This window comes from Ascaphus truei, chromosome 5 (assembly GCF_040206685.1).
Source record: "Ascaphus truei isolate aAscTru1 chromosome 5, aAscTru1.hap1, whole genome shotgun sequence".
Taxonomy (NCBI): domain Eukaryota; kingdom Metazoa; phylum Chordata; class Amphibia; order Anura; family Ascaphidae; genus Ascaphus; species Ascaphus truei.
In genome coordinates this window covers 142,095,482-142,117,128 of record NC_134487.1, presented here as the reverse complement: position 1 = coordinate 142,117,128, position 21,647 = coordinate 142,095,482, and the positions used below count along the sequence as shown (strand labels likewise).

Genomic DNA, 21,647 nt, shown 5'->3' with positions numbered 1-21,647 from the left:
GCGCAGCATTACATTGTAGCCGGTTTAAAACCTCTATGTGAGGAATATGTTACTAAGCATCCATAACAGGATGCCAACAAGGAGTTAACTGTCAGGGGACTACCCACTTCCTGTTACAAAACGGGTATTTAAGGAACTAATGAAGTGAGTCTCCTTACCAGCCCTGACGAAGCATAGGTTCCTATGCGAAACGGCCCGTCGGTTTTAGATGACGTCATTCCTTTGACGTAGGTGGGGGCGACCAGGATGTGGCCAGCAGAGTTTGCTGTACCGTATCTATCATTAGCCACGCGGCGGAACGGGTTGTATTAGCCTTGTCTTTTGACCTATACACCTTTCATGCATGTTATATAGCCTTATGTGACGTGATACAGCAATTTAGCTTTTTTGCGGGAGGCTGTTCATGCGCACGGTCTCTCACCACGGGGGACTGTGTATCTATATGTGCCTGATTCACAACAGTATTTAGCCTGGAGTACACAGCACTCTTGCGGGAGGCTATTTATGCCTATGGTTTCCTATTGTAGGGGCTCAACTGTGAATTTATATGCGCCCGATTTATTACAGTGGCAATTTTGGAGTACAGGTGTGTGGACACCCACCAGGTGTCTCTTTGATGTCAGCCTGGGACACTAACAGCCAAGATATATATCATTAGTGTTAGATTTACCCACATGTACCTTACCTGATTGCTAGCCGCGATAAGTGTACATACTCTGCTCCTCTGGCCATCCAAGTCCTATATCAGCTAGTACACCCGGTGTCATATATACTGGGAATACATATATACCTTCAGTATACCTGATATATGGAACCTTGTTTTGCCCTGGTCACCTACCCACCTCATGTTTTAACGCACTTCTCTTTACCCATTTACCCCACACCCCCTGATGCTCCTTTCCCTTGTATATAAATAAACCTTTTTTGTTTTGCGTTGCGTAGCTCAGGGCTATTGGCCCGGGACATATTGTGTGGTCCCTCCTACCCTCTCTCGTGAGTGCAGCCCTGGGTTTCTTGCTCCATTGGGGGCTTAACCCCCCCCCCTTTGGATTTATGTATCCATTAGTTTTACCCTATGCACCATGAGCTATAATATACTATACATTGAATAGTCGGTGAGCGATAAGCATTTGTGTGTTTGTTACGTTGTTTTACAAATAAGTTTTTTCGGCCCTCCTAGCGATCATCCTTTATCAGGAAGCCTGTTAAGCGTTTTGACCATAATTCTTGCTCCGTCTCAAGCACTTAATAACGTGCTTATCTTCCTCACTAGACAGCATTTTGTAACTAAGCACTTGATGAGGTCATAATACTTAAATGTAATAATCTACTGTGACAGACATACGGTATAATTGCTCAAATGTTCTGAAAAACAGTGATTTTTCTGCAAGAAATTACAAAAAATAAAAGGGGTCCCTTTTTTTCTGAACACTGTTTATATACTGTATAATGTGGGTAATGTGCTGCCCTCGAGGTATATCATGTTGCCTACCACTGCTATATAAGCATACTGGTAGTCAAGTTCCTTACATGTGCTACAGAGTGAGGACATTTTGCCCGAGTTGACACATGGCAATTCTTGTTGCAAATTCAATGGCAAAAAAAATGAACACAGACAGTGAATTTGATACATGCCATCATAATATGGGCTCTAACTAACTACTCCTATTTACACTTCTCAAATCCCAAACTGATGCAAAATTGGAGCTAAACACCTTAATACATTGGCACCATAGTGTACAACATGAAGATTTGTCCCATGTTTGATACAAACTTGCTTTTGATAACTTCTTTTCTATAGACTGTTAACAGACTTATTCGTCACTGTAGCAAGGCAGACTGAAAAAAGAAATGGGTAGGGCAAGAGGGATTTATTCACTTTAAAATATACTAATAGCAGGGCTGCTAAGCTTCTTTATTATAAATAAAGGAATACTTATGTAGACTTTGTAGTTTGCTTGTACATTTGCCAGTTAAATATTGAATGGTGTGCCAGACAATGTTAAACCTACAAAGTCATAATCAACATTTATCCAGTGTCTGCTGTCAGAAAATAATAAGCAAATCTCCAGTATTTCTCATCTCTATAAATCTTTCAAACAGCTTCTATTTAAAAGACGTTGTGGGCAATTTTATTTTTCAGATCCCAAGTGAAACTCCCCATTAAGGCCATTTGTCAAGAATGTGATCTTTTATTACAAACCAAAAATGAACAAAAAGGAATTTTTGCAATTTGGAATTTATTCTATGTCCTGTTCTTGTTCAGTTTCTCCAGCATTGGCTTTATGGGCAATACCCTGCACCTGCTAGCACCTAGAAGAAGAAAGAGAGAGGTCCATAATGAGATGAGCCAAAGGGACAGGGTGGATCAATGTGAAATCATTAGCTGGACATTAGCCAATGCGACTTTACCCGTTCAATCTTGAAATCTGGTTTTGCATCAAAATGTGAACATGATTTGTGAATAAACCTCAGGGATTTCCTAACACGTTAATATAGTGTGTGTGAGTGTGCCAGCAATATGAGGAGACAGGGGTTGGTTTACCAGTTAATATCATTCTGCCTAGTTCTAAATTTACTGTATGTGCTGGAAGCCCAACTCTAGTAATGTGCCAATGCCATAAAACTCAGTTGAAGAGGTTTAAGCTAACATGCTCCTTATATGGGATTCCAGAGCCACCTCTACATATAACTTTTTCAGTCTGTTTATTGCACAGCAATATGTCTATGATGTTTCATGAAGTCTGATGGGTAAGTGCTTAATTACCACAATAAATTATTCGTGACAGTAATAGAGAGTCCGAAAATAATGGGAATACGAGGATGTTTCACAGATGCAGCAATGTACATCCAACTCCGAGGGTTATGCCTTAAGCTGCAATTGGGACACTACAGCTCAGAAACTCCCATCAAATTCAATGTGTCGATTTGTGTAACAGTGCTTTGAGTGCAGTTGAACGGACAACCCCATATATTTCATACTTTATAATGCGTTGACTTTATGCCTAATCTTGATATTATATTTCATGACAGAAATTCTTAATTAAAAAATTATATATATATATATATATATATATATATATATATATATATATATATAATAGAACAAAAAGCGCAACAATATACTATAACCACTGGTGTCAAGTTACACCTGATATAATATATATGTTACAATCAATCACTATATAATTTAAAAAAAAGGTGCTAACCAGAGTGACAATACTTTCCCTAATCTTTGCTGCAAAAAGGTCCATGACCCCACAGGTGCCGAGTAGATTTACACTGTGTAGAATGACCTAGGCGCACAAGAGAAAGGAAAGAAGGGGGGGTGGGAAACATAGAGTAGTATGTCTATCAAAATATTGGTGAGTGCTATAGTTTTGCACTTACAATCAGTTGAGGATATTAGAACTTATTCAATCACATAGATCAGGAACATTAGAGAGACTTGGGCAGGATTCTAACAAGGTATGATCTTGCTTTGACCTTTAACCAGTTAGGTTATTCTGGATCCTTTTGATTGCTTGCACTGTGAATATCTTCATATATAATGGATAATGAGTTTGAAACATTAGAACTTTTAAACTATTTATTAAAAAACAACCTAATGGTATAGGCTTATAAAAAGCTCACTGTGTGAGATAAAATTGCAGTGTGGAAGAGACACAGCTATATGGGTCTATGTATTAATGACCCTCTTGAAATGTCTGTATATATTACACAATAAGATCTTGAAACTCTGTCTTTGGTTGTGGTAAGGGGTTCTGTATAGTCATACAGGTATTTGCCTCCTGATACCTCTCACCCGTCGGAACTATGTCCTTAGTAGTCGTCCTTAGTGGTATTATACCAACAACAACAACCAATCCTTAATGGTATACTACACAACAGTCCCAAAATATAATCAGTGTTCTCACCGGGGTTCTCCTTAATCAGTTCCTTAGTGTGGTCCGTCCCGCTTCTAATCTCGCAGTACGGGGCTCCCGACAGAACCGTCCTCCGGATACTTGCTCCCAATGTGCAGCCGCACATGGGGTACGGTTTTGGCGTAGATAACTCACGGTGTATTCGGTCCCACTCCTGGTCTGGGGCTGTGGAGCTCTCATGGTACACGTTCCTCGTTCTTTGAATGCTCACTCCTAGTGTGCAGCCGCACACTTCCACGTCACGTGGATCACGCGGGATTTCACCTCGGCCTTGGTTCCAGTACCTAACGCCTTCAATCACACTCCATGTTAGTAACACTGTGTCTGCTTTTCCACTCATGCTAGAAATGTCACCCTACGCGTTTCACCGTAACGGCTTCTTCAGAAGTGAAGTGCGCGGCTGCACACTAGGAGTGAGCATCCGAAGAATGAGGGATGTGTACTGTGCGAGCTCCACAGCGCCAGACCAGGAGTGGGACTGAGTACACCGTGAGTTATCTATGCCAAAACCGTACCCCATATGCGGCTGCACATTGGGAGCAAGTATGCGGAGGACGGATCTGCCGGGAGCCCCGCACTGTGAGATTAGAAGCGGGACAGACCACACTAAGGATAACCGATTAAGGAGAACCCCGGTGAGAACACTCTAATTATATTTCGGGACTGTTGTGTACTATACAATTAAGTATTGGTTGTTGTTGGTATAATACCACTAAGGACTACTACTAAGGACATAGTTCCGAGGGGTGAGAGGTATCAAGAGCAATAGTGTAAAGTTTGGTTGCAGACCTGCCTAAGACATGTGAATGTGCTCACAAGTGATCTTTTTATTTGCTACATGCAATATGGTGGAGGTTTCTTGTTGCCTTTTTCACCCACCATAACTTAAAACATATATATATGTATGTATACACACACCGAAATATCAAAGTGTCTCCTATGGCATAGAAGAGTCACTCCGCGCTGGTGCTGCCAAATGGAAAAGGCCCTCTTGCTGCCGTCTGACCAAGGGACTCCACACCCCCTACAAATGTGAACTCCTGAAAGGGAGCTCACAGACAAGAAAAGAGGCAGATAGGCGCACTGAGGGACACAAACTAATTTATTAATAACCCCAATAATGAGATCAATAAAAACACATACACAATAAAACACTCAAAAACTATATCAATGGGCCAGCAGGGGGACAGGACAGCAACACATCAACACTGTGCAGCCAAGAGAAGGGGTCCGGACCCAATCTGTTAACGTACCAGGCAGCAGAGAGACATGAGTGATCCTGCACAGCCTCCACCGGAAGAACTCCACGGGAACAGTCTCACATGACCTCTATGCGTTTCGTGACCTCTACGCGTAGAGGTCACGTGAGACTGTTCCCGTGGAGTTCTTCCGGCGGAGGCTGTGCAGGATCACTCGTGTCTCTCTGCTGCCTGGTACGTTAACAGATTGGGTCCAGACCCCTTCTCTCGGCTGCACAGTGTTGATGTGTTGCTGTCCTGTCCCCCTGCTGGCCCATTGATATAGTTTTTGAGTGTTTTATTGTGTATGTGTTTTTATTGATCCTATTATTGGGGTTATTAATAAATTAGTTTGTGTCCCTCAGTGCGCCTATCCGCCTATTTTCTTTTCTTATCTCCTATGGCAATGAAAAACTATTACAAGGGGGGTGAAAAGGAGAAAAGACGATATATATTAGTGAATTGAAAATAGTAAGAGTAATTATACATATAGGGTGCTCCTATTACCTGAGTCTTGAGGTCTTTTGTTTCTATTATAGCTATTAAGCAGAACTTTTTTTGTGTGTGGGTAGCTCCATAGGTTGGAAGACTTCATTGGAATGGCTTGGAAGGCATCTAGGACAATTAGATGTGACCATTCAGGCTTGGCTGTTTCAGCGCCATTGACAGTTTGCCGTTGGGGGTAATGTATCCCCTAACTACTTACTGTAAAAACCCTAACCTTAACTACTTACCCTAAAAACCCTAACCTTAACTACTTATCCTAAAAACCCTAAAAACCCTAACCTTAACTACTTACCCTTAAAACCCTAACCTTAACTACTTACCCCAAAAACCCTAACCTTATCTACTTACCATAAAAACCTTAATCCCTTACCCAAAAAACTCTACCTTAACCCCTTACCCTAGCCCCTAATCCCTACCTATGGGTCGAAACTGCCACGGCTGACTGTCTCTCTGGGTCTGAATGGCCGCAGTGAAATGGCTAATAGTACCATTTTGGCTGGGAAGTGCCTCCATCCAGCACGAGTAGAGGAACTAAAGTGTTAGCTATTTTTATTCAAAAAAGTTTGGTGGGTCACCACTATCACTGTGATTAACCCCCAATTAGCGTTTCTCCTATTAGATTCTCCAATTGCTTTGAAAGCAGCAATCTCCCTATAGCCATCTCATATTAGTTTAACTCATATAATGCAGTCACACAGAGGAAACTCTTGCTACAGGTAATATGAGGTGGGATAAATGTATAGCACAGTAGGTGCTTAAATGGCATAGGGTATATAGCACAGACCAAGAGAAGAAAAATAAATCCTTTCATTTGGCACTTAAATTCCCATTATCCAGGTGAATATGTGAGAGAAAATAACACTTAACTTTTAATATAACCAATGTTGTAGAGAGGTGAAACCGCGCTCGTGCTTCCAGAGTGTGCTGGTAAGTGTATTCATGCAACTTGTAACGCCTTGCTGCTAATGTGTTGGAACACTCCAGGCTCCTCAAGATCACAGAAAGATGATCTCCAGAAAGTGGAAGAGAAAACCCATAGCACACCAGAGGTAAGTATAAAGATTGTATTGGCAGGAATAAAAAGTATATGAACCCTTACTATAAGCTAATTGATGGCAAGCAAGTCACTGATCACTACTCACCGGGTCAGCTGGGTGTCCAGGAGGGCTCAGTGACGTGTTGTTCGGTGCCCTGTGTGCTGGGGCATATCCTGTGCTGCAAGTGAAAGCATCTGCCACTTCCTGGTACCGTCAGTGGCTTCTAGCTCTGATGTGATCAGTTCTGGTGTACCTAACTCTGTGAGCTGAATTAGACACCGAACAGGAATGGCTATGGTCCAACATGACCACTACGCGTTCCGCACGGCTTGTGCTTCATCAGGATAAATGTTTAGGGCTTGGTGTCCATCTTTAAATAACCCCTCACACAGTGGGGATCAATTACAAGTGATTAAAAAGTTTAGCCAAAAACATGTATACATCATTATAAAATATATTTAAATACATATGTTGGTATAGAAATGTCATAACATCCATATAAGGAAGACTTTGAAAATTAATTTTAATTTTTGTATTATAATTTAATGTAATGATGATGTACATTGTTTTTGGTCAATAGATAGTATGATTAAATAATTATTAACAGTGTCCAGGGGTGCAAGATTGGACTTCCATATAAAGTCTTTTTTCCATCTAGAGGTTCTTTCAGACATTTAATGGACATTTTCTGAGGCACCGGTTCGTATGTGTTATCTGCACTATGTTTTGATTGTGTTCGGTCAGGTTTTGTATAAGGCGACCCTGTCTTGTATGTATGAGTTTCCCTTGTACTATTGATTTAATGAATCACTAGTACTTACATTAATTATTGTTTATATAGCAGAAGCGCTTTCGGCGCCTCCTTTCTTTTTAGGACATTTTTGAAGATCGCGTCCATATGGAGATTATGTCAGTGTTTACAAAGTGCTTTTTTTATTGTGTTGTATGATGCATTACATTGCGTGATAAATAGTGGTGTTTGGCCGTGAGATGTTTTGTCATTTTTCAAATTAGTTTGTGGAGGGTTTATAGTCGCCCTCTTGATGGCAGTGCTTTGTTTACTATTATGGACTTTAAATAGTTTTTTCAGAATTTTTTATTTGAGCAAGGTTTCTCTCTTTCTTTTTTTGGCTTTTAGATATACAGAATGAATAAGGTCTTTATTGTATCCCTTCTCGAGGAATCTTTCACCAAGAAAGGATGCTTGTAATTCAGAGTCCTCTGTGCAATTACGTCTTAGGGCCTCATGCAGTAAGCAGCAATAGGCCACTTATCACCAGCTTATCACCAAAAAAAGCTTACAGCGATTCAGTAAACCCCGATAAACCAGCGATAAAAGCAAAAATCACCGCTTTTTTGCCGGGGAAGAAAAATCACCAAACGCGCAGTGATAAGCCACTTATCGCCACTTATCGCCACTTATCGCCACTTATCGCCAGGTTCTCAAACTCACTCAATTCTAGTAGCTCCGATCAGCTTATTGAGTCTGATCGCCGCTCAAGAATTAAGATTTCCTCTCCAAATCATCCCGCCAGAAAAAGTTGGCAAGAAGGAGGGGAGAAGCTGCTGATAAGCGCCGAAATGGCACTTAGAAAAGAGCTGATATCCATTAATATCACCACCAGAGACCCCCAGCATGAATACCATGCAATAAAAATGCATTTACAGGCCACTTCATTACCTCAGTGGCTAACCGCTAAGGCAATGAAGGGGTTAACCACCAGTGCCATGCTTATTGTGGGTAGTGGCAGTAGGTGAAGGTGGTATTTGGCCCTTGGTGGGTGTTTAGGCCTTGTGGGGGGGTTGCGGGTGGACATAGCCCCTTCATTACCTTAGCCGTTAATACTGCTATGGTAATGAAGGGGTTAAACCCTCCTGCTATCTACCCGGTAGGCCTAAACATCCATCCATGGGGCTACTACCCCCTTCACCCACCCCCGCTACCCACAATAAACAAAAATACACACAACAGCCCTACTAACCACCTCCTAGGCCACCAATAACCATTACAATATGTAATAAACACCACTACACAACCCACCCACCCCCTATGCCCCCACATAAAATCATCATTTATTTTTTTATACACAGGATTAATACCACAGGCCGGCGGGGGTCCCCGGGTGGTCCCCACGGGTTTCTGGGGGCCCTCGTGTGGTCCCTGTGGGTCCTCACGGGCCTGTGGTACCAGTGGTGTAGTAAAAAAAAATAAAGATGGCCTCCATTTCAGTAAATACACCTCACCCCCTCCCCCAAACACATACAGTACAGTAATGTGCAAAGTAACTATTATCCAGATATGGAAAATAGATCATTTTCCCATTATTAAACAAATCATTAACCAGCCAGCATAAATAAAGTAAATAAAACCGTTCTACTTACCCCTGCCATCATGAGGGGTGTCCTCGTCAGCATACTGCAGGGCCATGTCCTCTGTTGCGAGAAAGAATACATAAAAATACAAGCTAATGGCCCCTAATCTCTTAATCACCTTAGCGGTTAATAACTGCAATAGTAATTAAGGGGTTAACCCACCCTCCCCCGCTACCCACCAGGGAGACCTAACCACCCACCCTGGACCCACTATACCCACCCGGTACCCATTGAGTGGCATAGTAGTACATCATACCCATATAATATGGGCATGATAAGCTACTATAGCAGTCAATGTTCACCCTAATACAAAAGCATGAATGTCCAAAATACACAATAATCAAACATATAAAACAAGCACTTAAACCCACAAAACCAAAAATTAAAAGTGCTAGCCAACCAATCAATTACCTAAATAAAACCACTAGCCAATCAATTAAAGAAATAAAACAACTAGGCATTCAATAAAATCATTAAAACCAGAAGGCAATCAATTACATAAATCATATCACTAGCCAAACAATACATTTAATACATAAAAGCAGTAATCAACACAACAATTAATCAATACAACATCTAGACAACACATAAATGAAAACCAGTAACCAACAAAATACATCATTTAATAAAAGCCCTAACCAATCAGTCCCCAAAAAAACACACAAGCCATCACAATTCAAAATAATGTAATCTAAACAATAAACAGAAATAGAGAATATAACAGTCAATAGAAGAAATGCATTTGGCCAAAAATGCATTTTCTAACACTGTATTCATATGTATCCTAAACAGGCACAGATTTGAACAAGCTCCTCACCCCTACCACATTCAGCACTTATCTTCTGAGATCTGACTCCAAAAGACTGTTCATGGTCTCAAGGCTGAACAAAGAAGCCGGCTGCTTCTCCTTCTCTTACCATGCACACCAAAACTGGAACAACCTACCGGAGACTCTCACAGCCACCACCAGTTTAAGTTCTTTCAAAACTAAAGCTGTCTCACATTTTAATCTGGTCTGTAACTGTTACATACGCCTATAATATATATTATCTTTAACTGTGCATGCAATGTCATGTATATCATGTATACCCTGCTCACTTATGTAACTGTATTTGTATCCATGTATTATTTCTCATCTTAACTCTATGCCCAGGACTTGAAACTGAGAGGTAACTCTCGATGCATTACTTCCTGGTAAAACATTTAATAAATAAATACATAAATAAAAGATTAATACATTAGCAGTCAATGGGCAATGAAAAACATTTAAAAAAACCCTGTAAAAATAAAAGTACATACATTCAATATTTATCTTACCTTTAGAAGTGTTGGCCCTCCGAATCTGCAAGCTCTCATACCGTGACATCATGAAACTCAATCCAACGCCATCCACTGTGAAGGTCCGGAACAGGTAACCACATTCTTCTTTCTTTAATCTTCTATTATCTTCTTTTTTCTTCATCTGGGATTATAATTTTTTCTTCTTTATCTTCTGTCTTTATCTTCTGTGTTCATCTGTTAATCCAATAACCCCATGTTAAATCCATGATGTTGACCCGTCAGCTTCTTGAGCTAAAATGAGACGTCACAGCCTTAAATATGGCCTGTGACGTCACATTTGGGCGGCAAATGGTTTACATGCCATCTGATTGGCAGTGAAAAGCATGTGCCCTTTATTTTTTTTAATGTGACGTCATGTAAAGGGACTGAAGCCAGCCAATCAGAATGGCTGTGCTTCATTTCCCTTTAACATGACGTCACAAAATCCAACAATAGTCGAGCAATAGTTAGTTTAGTTTGCACAATACTGTACTGTATGTGTTTTGGGGGGGTGTATTTATTGAAATGGAGGCCATCTTTATTTATTTTTTACAACACAAATGGTACCGCAGGATAGCGGGGACCCATGGGGACCACCCGAGGATCCCCAGGCACCCGTGGGGAACACCCGGGGACCCCCGCCAGTCTATGTTATTAATCGTGTTTTCAAATAAATAAATAATGGTTTTATGTGGGGGCACAAGAGGTGGGTTGTGTATTGGTGCATACTACATATTTTAATTTAAATTGTATTACTTGTGTAGATGCGCAGGGGCTCTCTGAGTAGAACCGCATTTTTTCAGGCCCGGGGACCCCCTGCTTCCCGAGATACAGGCCCAGTTATTGAATGCCGGTATCTCTTATGCATGTAAATGTCCCGCGTCATGTGACCCCATGACGGGGCCTGTATCTCGGAAAGCAGGGGTGTCTCCGGACCTGAAAGCAATGCGGTCCTGCTCCGGAGAACCCCTGCTCATACACTGGCGACACACTTTATTCGAGCTCGGCTAGTCCCACGAATTCGGGTATACCCGGGTGTATTGAGGTTTGTGACTGTTTTCTGCCCGAGTGCATTGAGGTATTTTCCAGGCAGGGATTGAAGCATTTTATTCCCGCTGGCTGCAATACTGCACAGTATATATATATATATATATATATATATATATATATACTGCATTACAATTCATGAATTTATGCCATCTGGTAGACACGCGAAGCATTGCAGCCTATTAAATCCTAATCATTATCATTTAACAGATCAGCCGCCCGTCAGCCAGGCATGAACCCAGGCTGGGAAGGCAAACGCAACGGGGCTTGTCAGAGGTGAGGAGCGGCGCATTCCAGGTATCTGCCAGGTACATACTGGGTATTTGCTCGAATAAAGTGTGTCGGTGCAGTATATACTAGTAATATCATTTAAATAAAAAAAAAATTATTTCTGCCAAGATTTGCGCCGACAGAGGCGGCTCTCTCTCTGCAGCGGAATCAACACGCCGGGTGAGCCCTTTTCAGAGGGCTGATCATCTCATCGCCAGTTACTTGCCATGTTTAAAAATGTTGCTATCACTGGTATTCAAGGCTTTCTGCATACCGTGAAAGCAACGCTGTCAAAAATGGTAAATTAAAAATCGTGGCGATTTTTTCTATCTGACTTTACTGCATGAGGCACTTAATCTTAAATATTGTCTATATGGAATGTTATCTATGCATTTCTGATCATGATAGCTTGTGAGATGTAAAAATGAATAAACAGTATCTTTGAAATGTGTTTTAGTACGTATATGATTTGAATCAATATAGATGACTGGGTCCTGGAAGCAAATGTGGTCTGGATGACTTTCACTAGTAAACATGAGATTGAAGTCATTTGCATTGAGATGAGAAACAACTTGGGGTAGGGAAGCCTCATCCCCATCCCAGATGATGAGGATGTCATCGATGTATCTCCTCCAACAAATGAGTGGTAGAGGAGACACATCGTCCACTCCAACAAAAAGAGACTCCCACCATCCCGTATATAAATATACAAAAGAAAGTGCAAAACGTGTCCCCATCGCTGTGCTACAAGTCTGTAAATAAAAATCAGTGTTGAAAAGAAAATAGTTATGATTGAGAATTAATTCAATAGAATCGTAAAAAAATTGTCATTGAGTTATTGGTAATGTTCCATATAGCGATAAAAAGAAAGCTACTGCTTGAAGTCTTCCTGTGTGAGGAATACATCTAAAGTGACTGATCTATAATTGGGATTCCATGTGATTGTGTCAATTAATTGAAGAACTGCAGTGGTATCCAATAAGTGAGAAGTACGTTTTTGAACTAGTGGTTGTAAGAAGTAATCAACATAGTGAGAAAGATTAGAAATCATAGGGGCGTATTCTAGTAGCTTAAATGTTATCACTGTCAAATCGAACGTTTTGGCACGACCCTACCTTACGGTCTGACAGTTGTGTTATCATGGTATTCAGAAAGAGTTAGCGCAAGCCACAAACTGTGAGGTAGGAAAATGCTAAACCGCTCGGGATAGCAGTGTCTTTACCTCAGTCTTTTTCTAAGTCCTGCCCGTGCGATCTGCCTGCAGTTTGTTAAAGCTACACACAGAGAACTGCATCCCCCTGCACAGCTCTTACAGGAGACTGCACTGTTTTTATTTGATTTTAATAACACATTATTGAAGCTGGGGTTCCCTGGAGCTGAACCGCATTCATTTCAGCCTCAGGGACCCCCTGCTTCCCGAGTTACAGGCCCCAGGAAGAGGGGGTCGGAAAAGGCAGTAGTTGCCCCAGGGTGGGTGGTTATTCATAACGGGAAGGTTCCAACTCGGGGAAATTACCCCCTTCATCCCCTCTACCCTCAATAAACATTAAACTACAATACAAATAGCAAAAACTTGCCAATACACCCATTGGTTCCCAGTGTGGTTACCAATACCCTCAATGGGAGCAAAGATAACCCCAATAGCAATTAATTGGAATCCTAATACACCAGCTCTACCACCAACAACCCCCCATCCCGGAACACATATATTACCGTAATGGGCCAATAAATCCATATTATCCAGATCTGGATAATAGCGCATTTGTCCATTAAAAACAAAACATTACCCAGGCAGCATAACGTAAATGAAAGTTATACTTACCCCTGCGAAGATTAAGGCCACCCTCGTCCTCCGCTCCATCCTCCACGCATTCCATGGGCAGCAACATTAAAATAGAAAAACTAACTACTGTCCACTAACACCTTTATTACCTTAGTGGTTAGTAACCGCTATAGTAATTAAGGGGATAACCCCCGCCCCCCTCCCCCCCGATACTCACCCAGGAGGCTTGAACACCCTCACTGGAGCAACTACCCCCACCCCACTATCCCTCACCACACATAAAAATAGGCAAAGACACTAGTGTCCAAAAATGTCTAATAGCACGTTTGCCCGTTTGTTTGCAAAACAAAAGAAATACACAATAAAATAACATTGGCATATCAGTACAATACATTACACTTGCCAATAAATCCATTAATTGTGACTTTGGTAAACGATGGCTATCTTCCCTCCCTTTTTGATAACGTCACATCACTCCAAAAAAGGAAAGTAATCACATGGTATATCTATCAGTCCGATTGGTGGGTATACAGTACCATGTGATGGCTTCCATTTTGTTTTTGCTGGTGACGTCATCTTAAAGGGAGGGAAGAATATGCTAAAACTGTAGTAGAAGATTCAAAGCACCAACAAGAAATCCAAAAATCAAGGAAACAGGGAACACAGGTAATTAAAAATTATATGCAAGGCTTTATTGAGACATTGAAAAGTTCCAGTCACAGAGCAGAGAGTGTCCTTCCACGCGTTTCATGGTCCTGGGTACATGCATTGTACTGCACCGACACACTTTATTCGAGCAAATACCCGGTATGTACCTGGCAGATACCTGGAATGCGCCACTCCTAACCTCTGACAAGCCCCGTTGCATTTGCCTTCCCAGCCTGGGTTCATGCCTGGCTGATGGGCGGCTGATCTGTTAAATGATAATGATTAGGATTTAATAGGCTGCAATGCTTCGCGTGTCTACCAGATGGCATAAATTCATGAATTGTAATGCAGTTTATATATATATACTGTGCAGTATTGCAGCCAGCGGGAATAAAATGCTTCAATCCCTGCTTGGAAAATAACTCAATGTACTCGGGCAGAAAACAGTCACAAACCTCAATACACCCGGGTATACCCGAATTCGTGGGACTAGCCAAGCTCGAATAAAGTGTGTCGCCAGTGTAACTTTGTCACCTTGTGGAAAAATCAGCTGTTTATAAGTAATGAATGAGTAAGTAATGAATGAGACCACTGCTGTTCATATCGCTAGCAACAGTGCTCCTTTTACTCAATACACAAGAGTTCTCAATAATAGCAGGCGGCTTTTTCTCCTGCTGTTTGAATAACTGAACATATCTCAGTGATCACTTTGGCTTCTTGACATTTTAATTTTATTTCTGTTCATTATCCCACTACCTGCATAGGGCAAACTGCCCTTATTTTATTTGATTAAAAGTTATGTTATTTTCTTTAACATATTCACCTTAACAATGGTAGTTTAAGTGCCAAACGAAGGTAACTCATATAATATTAATATCTTGTCTCCTGAGCATGTCCTACTCTAAAAATAAAAAATTAATTCTAGTGTAACAAAATCCTGATTTTCCTCGTCTTATGCTTCTGGTAACATTTAGACTTTATTTTATCCTCACGGACATTTAATATTTTAAAGGTGCTTATCTCCTAAATAAAGTATCAGATTTAAAAACTAAAAACAGCCTTGGAATTCACAAGAAGAGGTTTCTTAAAGTAATGCTCAACAAATTATCACTGTGGACTGCTGCTTTAAGCTGCAATCTATTTCAAGTTATGGCGTCCACAGCTTGTACAGCAAAGCTTGGGTTACAGGAATAAAGAAACAGCAAACACATTCAAAAAGAGCTATTTGGCACTCTTTTGGCTTGTCAGTTTGAGCTTTGGAGACAAATACAGATGTAGTGGGACACAATGTTCCCCCAGATACCTCAGCATACCAGACATGCCTCAGAATATCACAGTTTCCAAAGATTTACAGTAAAAAAAAAAAAAAAAATCCTGGGCATACGTCAAAACTCGGAACTGTTAAAACATCTCCATTAGTAGACATGTATTTTTTTCTATTGCGTCGAGGAAGATCTCTTATATGCGTACATAAGTAGTATGTCTTTCTGAGACATTTTCTCAATGGATACTGTAGTTATTTATGTAAAGGAGTTCTCTGCAGAAGAAGCATGTAAGCCACACAGATGAAAGCCAAAACAGCAACATGTTCCAACCTGGTACGAAGAGTAAATAAATAAATAAATGACAACAGCTATGTATGCCAGACAAAATGACCGTCTTTCACTTCCAACCACATACATTCTAAATAGTATAGTGTCTTCGGTGTAAAGTATAATCATGCAATGATGTGAGTACATATAAACCTATTGTTATTTTGTATGTACTGTATGTAAATAAGTCTGACCAGATCTATAAGAAGGAAATCAGCAAGTCTGTGATTTATATATTTAGATCCAGTAAAAAGATTGATATATTCACATTCAGTAAAACCAGTGCTGCTTGAGCCAATTGTTGATCATTGGATCGTCCAAAAGTAAAGCAGAAGGTAACAAATGTTTTTTGGTGCATATTGTCACGGCAGACCAGGTCTTTTAACACATTTATATTTAAGGGATCAGTCAATAGGCAAAACAAGGCAGTGAAATAAAATGAAGTTTATTTGGAGAAGACCTCAGAAACACACAGAAATACAAAATACAAGAATATACACACTTACGGGTGTCTGGGGTATGAGATCTACCTTTCCTAGGTGCCGGGTGCCCACTTGCATGGGCTTACCCTGAACAGAACCTTGTTCCGTCTGTCCTGGCCCAAGATCCAACCAAAAATGCTGACCCCCCCTGGAACCGATTTCGGCAGAAAATCTTGACCGCGACCGTTCAATTTTGAGAACTTGGCCGCAAAAGACGGGACTTAGTGTCTGTAAGGCAGGCTTTTCTAGCTTCTAAACAAAACTGGTTGTTTTGTTATTTCGAACAAAGCAACTTTGAGAAGCCCGCCCTAGCTTCATCGACTCAAGATGGTTTGGTACTCTGATTCGGCCATATGCTTACATACCCTCCGCTGTTCTATGTTCAGCATGGAGGTAGGAGGAGCAACCTATCAAAGCGTGGAAATTCCTCCCAGCCAGCCAACATTGCGCCGACATTCTGCCGCTTCCCTCAGTCAACCCACTGCCACCTACTGGGCAGGCTCCATTGAGTCTGGCAAATGAGTTTCCTCCCCACAGGGGGTCTCTGTTCTCTGGACCAGTACTCGCCCTGCCCGGTCCACTTAGCACCCTGACACCTCTCAACATCCCGTCTCCTCTTTCATCTACGGACTCTATGCAGACTAGTTGGCACCTTAAACATATGCCCTGGCCGACTGCATAGAGCCTTAAAGTAAATATAAAAACACAATAAAGTACATTTTATTACCTAATATACTATGGGGAACCTTATACTTATAAGGGAAATAAATTGGGGATATTTGGGCTCGAAATCCAGGAGTCAGTGGGACCCTGGGAATCCTCAGGTGTAATTCGCCCTGCGTACCGGCATATCATGCCTGCTCGCTGGGGAGAATTAAACGACTACCGGCAACTTTGGCCCCCGAACTCCTGCAAACAAAATAATTGCATTTCCACCCAAATATCCCCCCAAAAACTGACACACATAAAATTTCACAAATATCAACAAAAGTTCCAGCACTCACTGACTTCACCTGAAAAAATGATCAACTAGGATTAACGTCCAAAATGAAAAATAATCTAATGTATACAGAAGAAAACAATAACTTGGAGTGATGCCTCACAATGGAAAAACAGCCTCTAAGGTATACATGATATGGGGAAAGAACACAGGGTAAGGGAGTGAAAAAGACAATAAACAATGTGTGGGGGAAACAAACACACTAGGGGGAGGGTATATAAGGGGGGCCCCTTGTACGTTAATCCTAGTTGATAATTTTTTCAGGTGAAGTCAGTGAGTACTGGAACTTTTGTTGATATTTGTGTATTATGTTAGGGGAATTAGGGTCCCCTTTGTTCCTGCTGCGCCCTGCATTTAGTTTGTTATCATCATTGGTTTGAGTGCTGTCTATCCTTTATTATTATGAAATTTCACAGTTCTAGGGCTAATGGAACATAAAATAGGAAAAAACAGGAACATTTTATTTTCCAGCATTTATTATCTCTGGTCCCTGGCTTATGGAGATACCAGGGACCCCACAGGTTCAGGGGTAACCAGACTGCTTATCCTTCATTAGATAGCCTGGCTACCCCCTCCCATCACACATACTAATGAATCTTACACTACTGATACAAGAAAAACATCACTTAGCTTGATTTTACTTTATCTAGTGCACTTTGGCCCAGATACACTAAACTCTGTTAGGATATTTGGCTATTTATCATGGGGACTCCAGGAGCAGGTAGGACCTAAGTGACCAGAACAGCAGGGGAGGCAAGGATTGCTATGGCAACAGGCTGAGGTCGGTGGCAGGCGGCAAACAGGATCATTGGGGTCACAGGCAGGGGTCGGCAGCAGGAAGGCAGGAACAGGGGAGCAGGAACTGAGACTAGGGACGCACAAGCAGGAAACAAACAGGGACAAGTCAGAACACTAGCAAGGGCCTTTAATATGAATCATGACTTCACAGGGAACAGAAGCAGAAGCAAGGACATAAGGAGTCAGGACACAAAACAAAAGCAAGGGAGGAACCGGAAACAGGAACTATAAAGACAGAGGACAGGAGCAACAAGAGGAAACAGACAGACAGAGGAACCCCAGAGCAGACAGAAACAGCAGCACACTCGGTGGACAGATAAGGAACTGTGGCTGGGAGCAGAATGTCTAGGAAGAGTCTTACACTATTTAATGTTAACCTAAATTAACGTTAGGATAAAAGTAACGCCTATGGGAATAAAGTAGCGTTAACCTAGTGTAACACTTGTTCCCTCCCCCCCAGACTCATCTGTAGTGTCTAGGGTGCGTGAGGACAGATTACATGCGTAGTGGTGGTGCATACCTGCGTGGAACAGGAGGGCCTGAGCTTCCTGCGTTGTTATTGGGGAGACAGGACCAGGCTTCTGGGGTGATAGCCTCCATTCTTTCTTAGTGGTGCAGCGCCTCCATCTTCTATACTCCCAGGGATGTGGGATAGGACCTGTATAGAAGAACCACCCGGGTCCAAGGTTGAATGCTCCAAACTCACACAACAGTCTTTGTATAAAAGTATTGTCTCCCACATTTAAATGGTTAAAAGCTCACTCCATGGCATCTCCAACTATCAGGGGAACTTGCCTGCATGCAGTGTGATTGTGACAAATCTATTACAGAGTGCTTTTCCTGGTAATGTACAGGTTAATAAAAGCTTCAATCAGACTTAGAACTTTTGCAACTCATATTGACAGATTTATTATAAATCATTCTTCCTGGCAATGCACAGGTTATTAAGAATTTATATTAGTGTAGGGACCCTTGAACGTGGTCTGCCGTGAAGTTTGGCTCAAGGGCTTACAACAATTTGGCCAAAATGTTAAACTAAAAGACCATTTTATTTATTAGTTATTTATACATGTATATTTAGGCACTGTACCGTATATAAGTTTTTCTGGATGTGCACTGAGCTTTGTCTGTGTTTTATGTTATGTCTCTGGTTTTAAATATAAATTGCCATGCTCAGTAGCACTCCTCTGTGAAACTTATATGCTTATATATATGTTGTGGGTATTTTGGGGGTTCAATTTGAGCTTGTAGGTGTTCTGTATGTTTTATAATTCTTGTGCAGCTAGTCTTGGCTGTTTTGGAGGGTGGCAACCTCCTATCCAATTGAAGCTCACTCCCTCCCACATTTAAATGGTTAAAAGCTCACTCCATGGCATCTCCAACTATCAGGGGAACTTGCCTGCATGCAGTGTGATTGTGACAAATCTATTACAGAGTGCTTTTCCTGGTAATGTACAGGTTAATAAAAGCTTCAATCAGACTTAGAACTTTTGCAACTCATATTGACAGATTTATTATAAATCATTCTTCCTGGCAATGCACAGGTTATTAAGAATTTATATTAGTGTAGGGACCCTTGAACGTGGTCTGCCGTGAAGTTTGGCTCAAGGGCTTACAACAATTTGGCCAAAATGTTAAACTAAAAGACCATTTTATTTATTAGTTATTTATACATGTATATTTAGGCACTGTACCGTATATAAGTTTTTCTGGATGTGCACTGAGCTTTGTCTGTGTTTTATGTTATGTCTCTGGTTTTAAATATAAATTGCCATGCTCAGTAGCACTCCTCTGTGAAACTTATATGCTTATATATATGTTGTGGGTATTTTGGGGGTTCAATTTGAGCTTGTAGGTGTTCTGTATGTTTTGTCTCTTTATTGGTCAGATCCGCGACTCCAAATGTAGCAGCAGCAACTCTCCTCTCTTTACAGATCTCTCCTCCTCTCCTTCCCACCAAGTCTCTCCTCCGACAGGATGGTCTGTGCTGGGGCGTCAATACCCCGCGGCCCACCTCAGAGGTTATCCCCGGGGTGGGGAATGGATTCTCCCCATCACCCCAGACATGGGGTGAGGGGCATTGGTCTACCGGGTCTATGATGCTATCAGCTCTACTGAAAGTGGCTGAGTCTCTCCTCTCCTCTCTCTGCTCCTGAACGATTGCACAGGTGAAACCGCACTGTCTCCTCCAACTCCTCGGACAGAACAGACAGTCACTCACAGGAGAATGGAAACAAAAGAAAACAGCGCACAACGCCAAATAGTGAAGCAAATTCAACAATATATTATAGAATTAAAAAGGGGGTAATATATCTGCGTACATGAAAAAAGTTGGTAAAACTTCTTCCCTGAAGAAGTAGTTAATTCTACGAAACTAGTTGGATGTAACATTCTATTGCCTTATATCTGCTTACATTGGCCTTTGTCTATGTATTGGCCTGTCCTGTTTTTATTTCATCCTGTGTGCTGTTTTGGACACTTGTGAGAGACTTTGTAAGACTGTTCAAACTTCCCTATTGAATCCACCACTGCTGTGTAGACAGTGACGTCATTACACAGTGTCCCGCGACGGAGCAGCATCGTGGCACGCTGAGGGCACCCCAGTAAGCTGCGTTTTAACCTCTGTGCAGAGGATATACCTGCCGAGGTACAGGAGCAGCTTCATATCGGCCAGGAAGCAGGAGCGATTTCACCGAGCCCCAGTACCAGCTGCTGAACCTGGCTGCATGAAGGGAAATCCCCTTGGGAGTGAAAAGACTGACGTCCTGCCTCAGAATCAACTGAGCTGCAGCAGCAGAGGGAAGCAAGCACCTGAATCTACAGCTAACAGCTGCCGAGTGGTAAACAGTGTGATACACACTACATGCCTTTTACCAACTTTTTTCATGTACGCAGATATATTACCCCCTTTTTAATTCTATAATATATTGTTGAATTTGCTTCACTATTTGGCGTTGTGCGCTGTTTTCTTTTGTTTCCATTCTCTTAGTGTGTGTGGGGTGCTGAGCCACCCCTGCGTTTACAGCTGCAGACGCCATTATCCCCAACACGGTTATGTGGCACTTATTATTTAATGTATAATTATCTCACTGTGGGAGTTGTGGTTTAATTTTTTATAAATTTTTTATCACTAAATTGATGGTATAGTCACTGCACTGTATATATTTATACATTTAAACTTTATAGGTAGTTAGGTAGTAGCGCACAGTTTTGTTTTTTGTGTTTACAGTCACTCACAGGAGCTGGCTGCTAAATAGAGTAAGCCCCACCCCTCATGATGTCAGCAGAACCTCCCCTCTGTCTCATGCCTGCAGCAGAGTCAGGGGCCTGCATCTACCACTCAGGGCAGGGCTTGGAAGGGGGAAAACCCATGATGACTACTGGTGCCTGCCCTTAACAGGACTTACCACAGTATGAGGAAGATAGGTATAGCCCGTGCTGTTTACAGGGGGCTACACTCTCCCTATGGTGGAATCCAATGGTCCCCACTTGGACCTAGTTTTAGCAGCACCATCCTGCGGCGAACCACCTGGGAAACAGCACACATAAGACATTGTCATCATACATTGCATAATGAGGTAGGTCAAGAATAATAATATAACCGGGTACTCCCAACATGGAGAACC

The 21,647-nt window shown here is 41.6% G+C and overlaps 1 long non-coding RNA gene across 2 annotated transcripts in view; it reads right to left on the bottom strand.

Moving 5' to 3' along the window:
* Positions 1 to 2,195: 2,195 nt before the first annotated feature.
* LOC142494473 (uncharacterized) overlaps positions 2,196 to 21,647 on the bottom strand; it is a 34,590-nt gene continuing 15,138 nt past the window's right edge. Inside the window, exon 3 of one of the 2 annotated variants that reach the window (XR_012801462.1) lies at positions 2,196 to 2,313. This is a non-coding gene — a long non-coding RNA (uncharacterized LOC142494473). Of the gene's footprint in view, positions 2,314 to 3,219; positions 3,297 to 21,647 lie in introns of those variants that run through there. The other variant, XR_012801463.1, reaches the window with a different exon arrangement.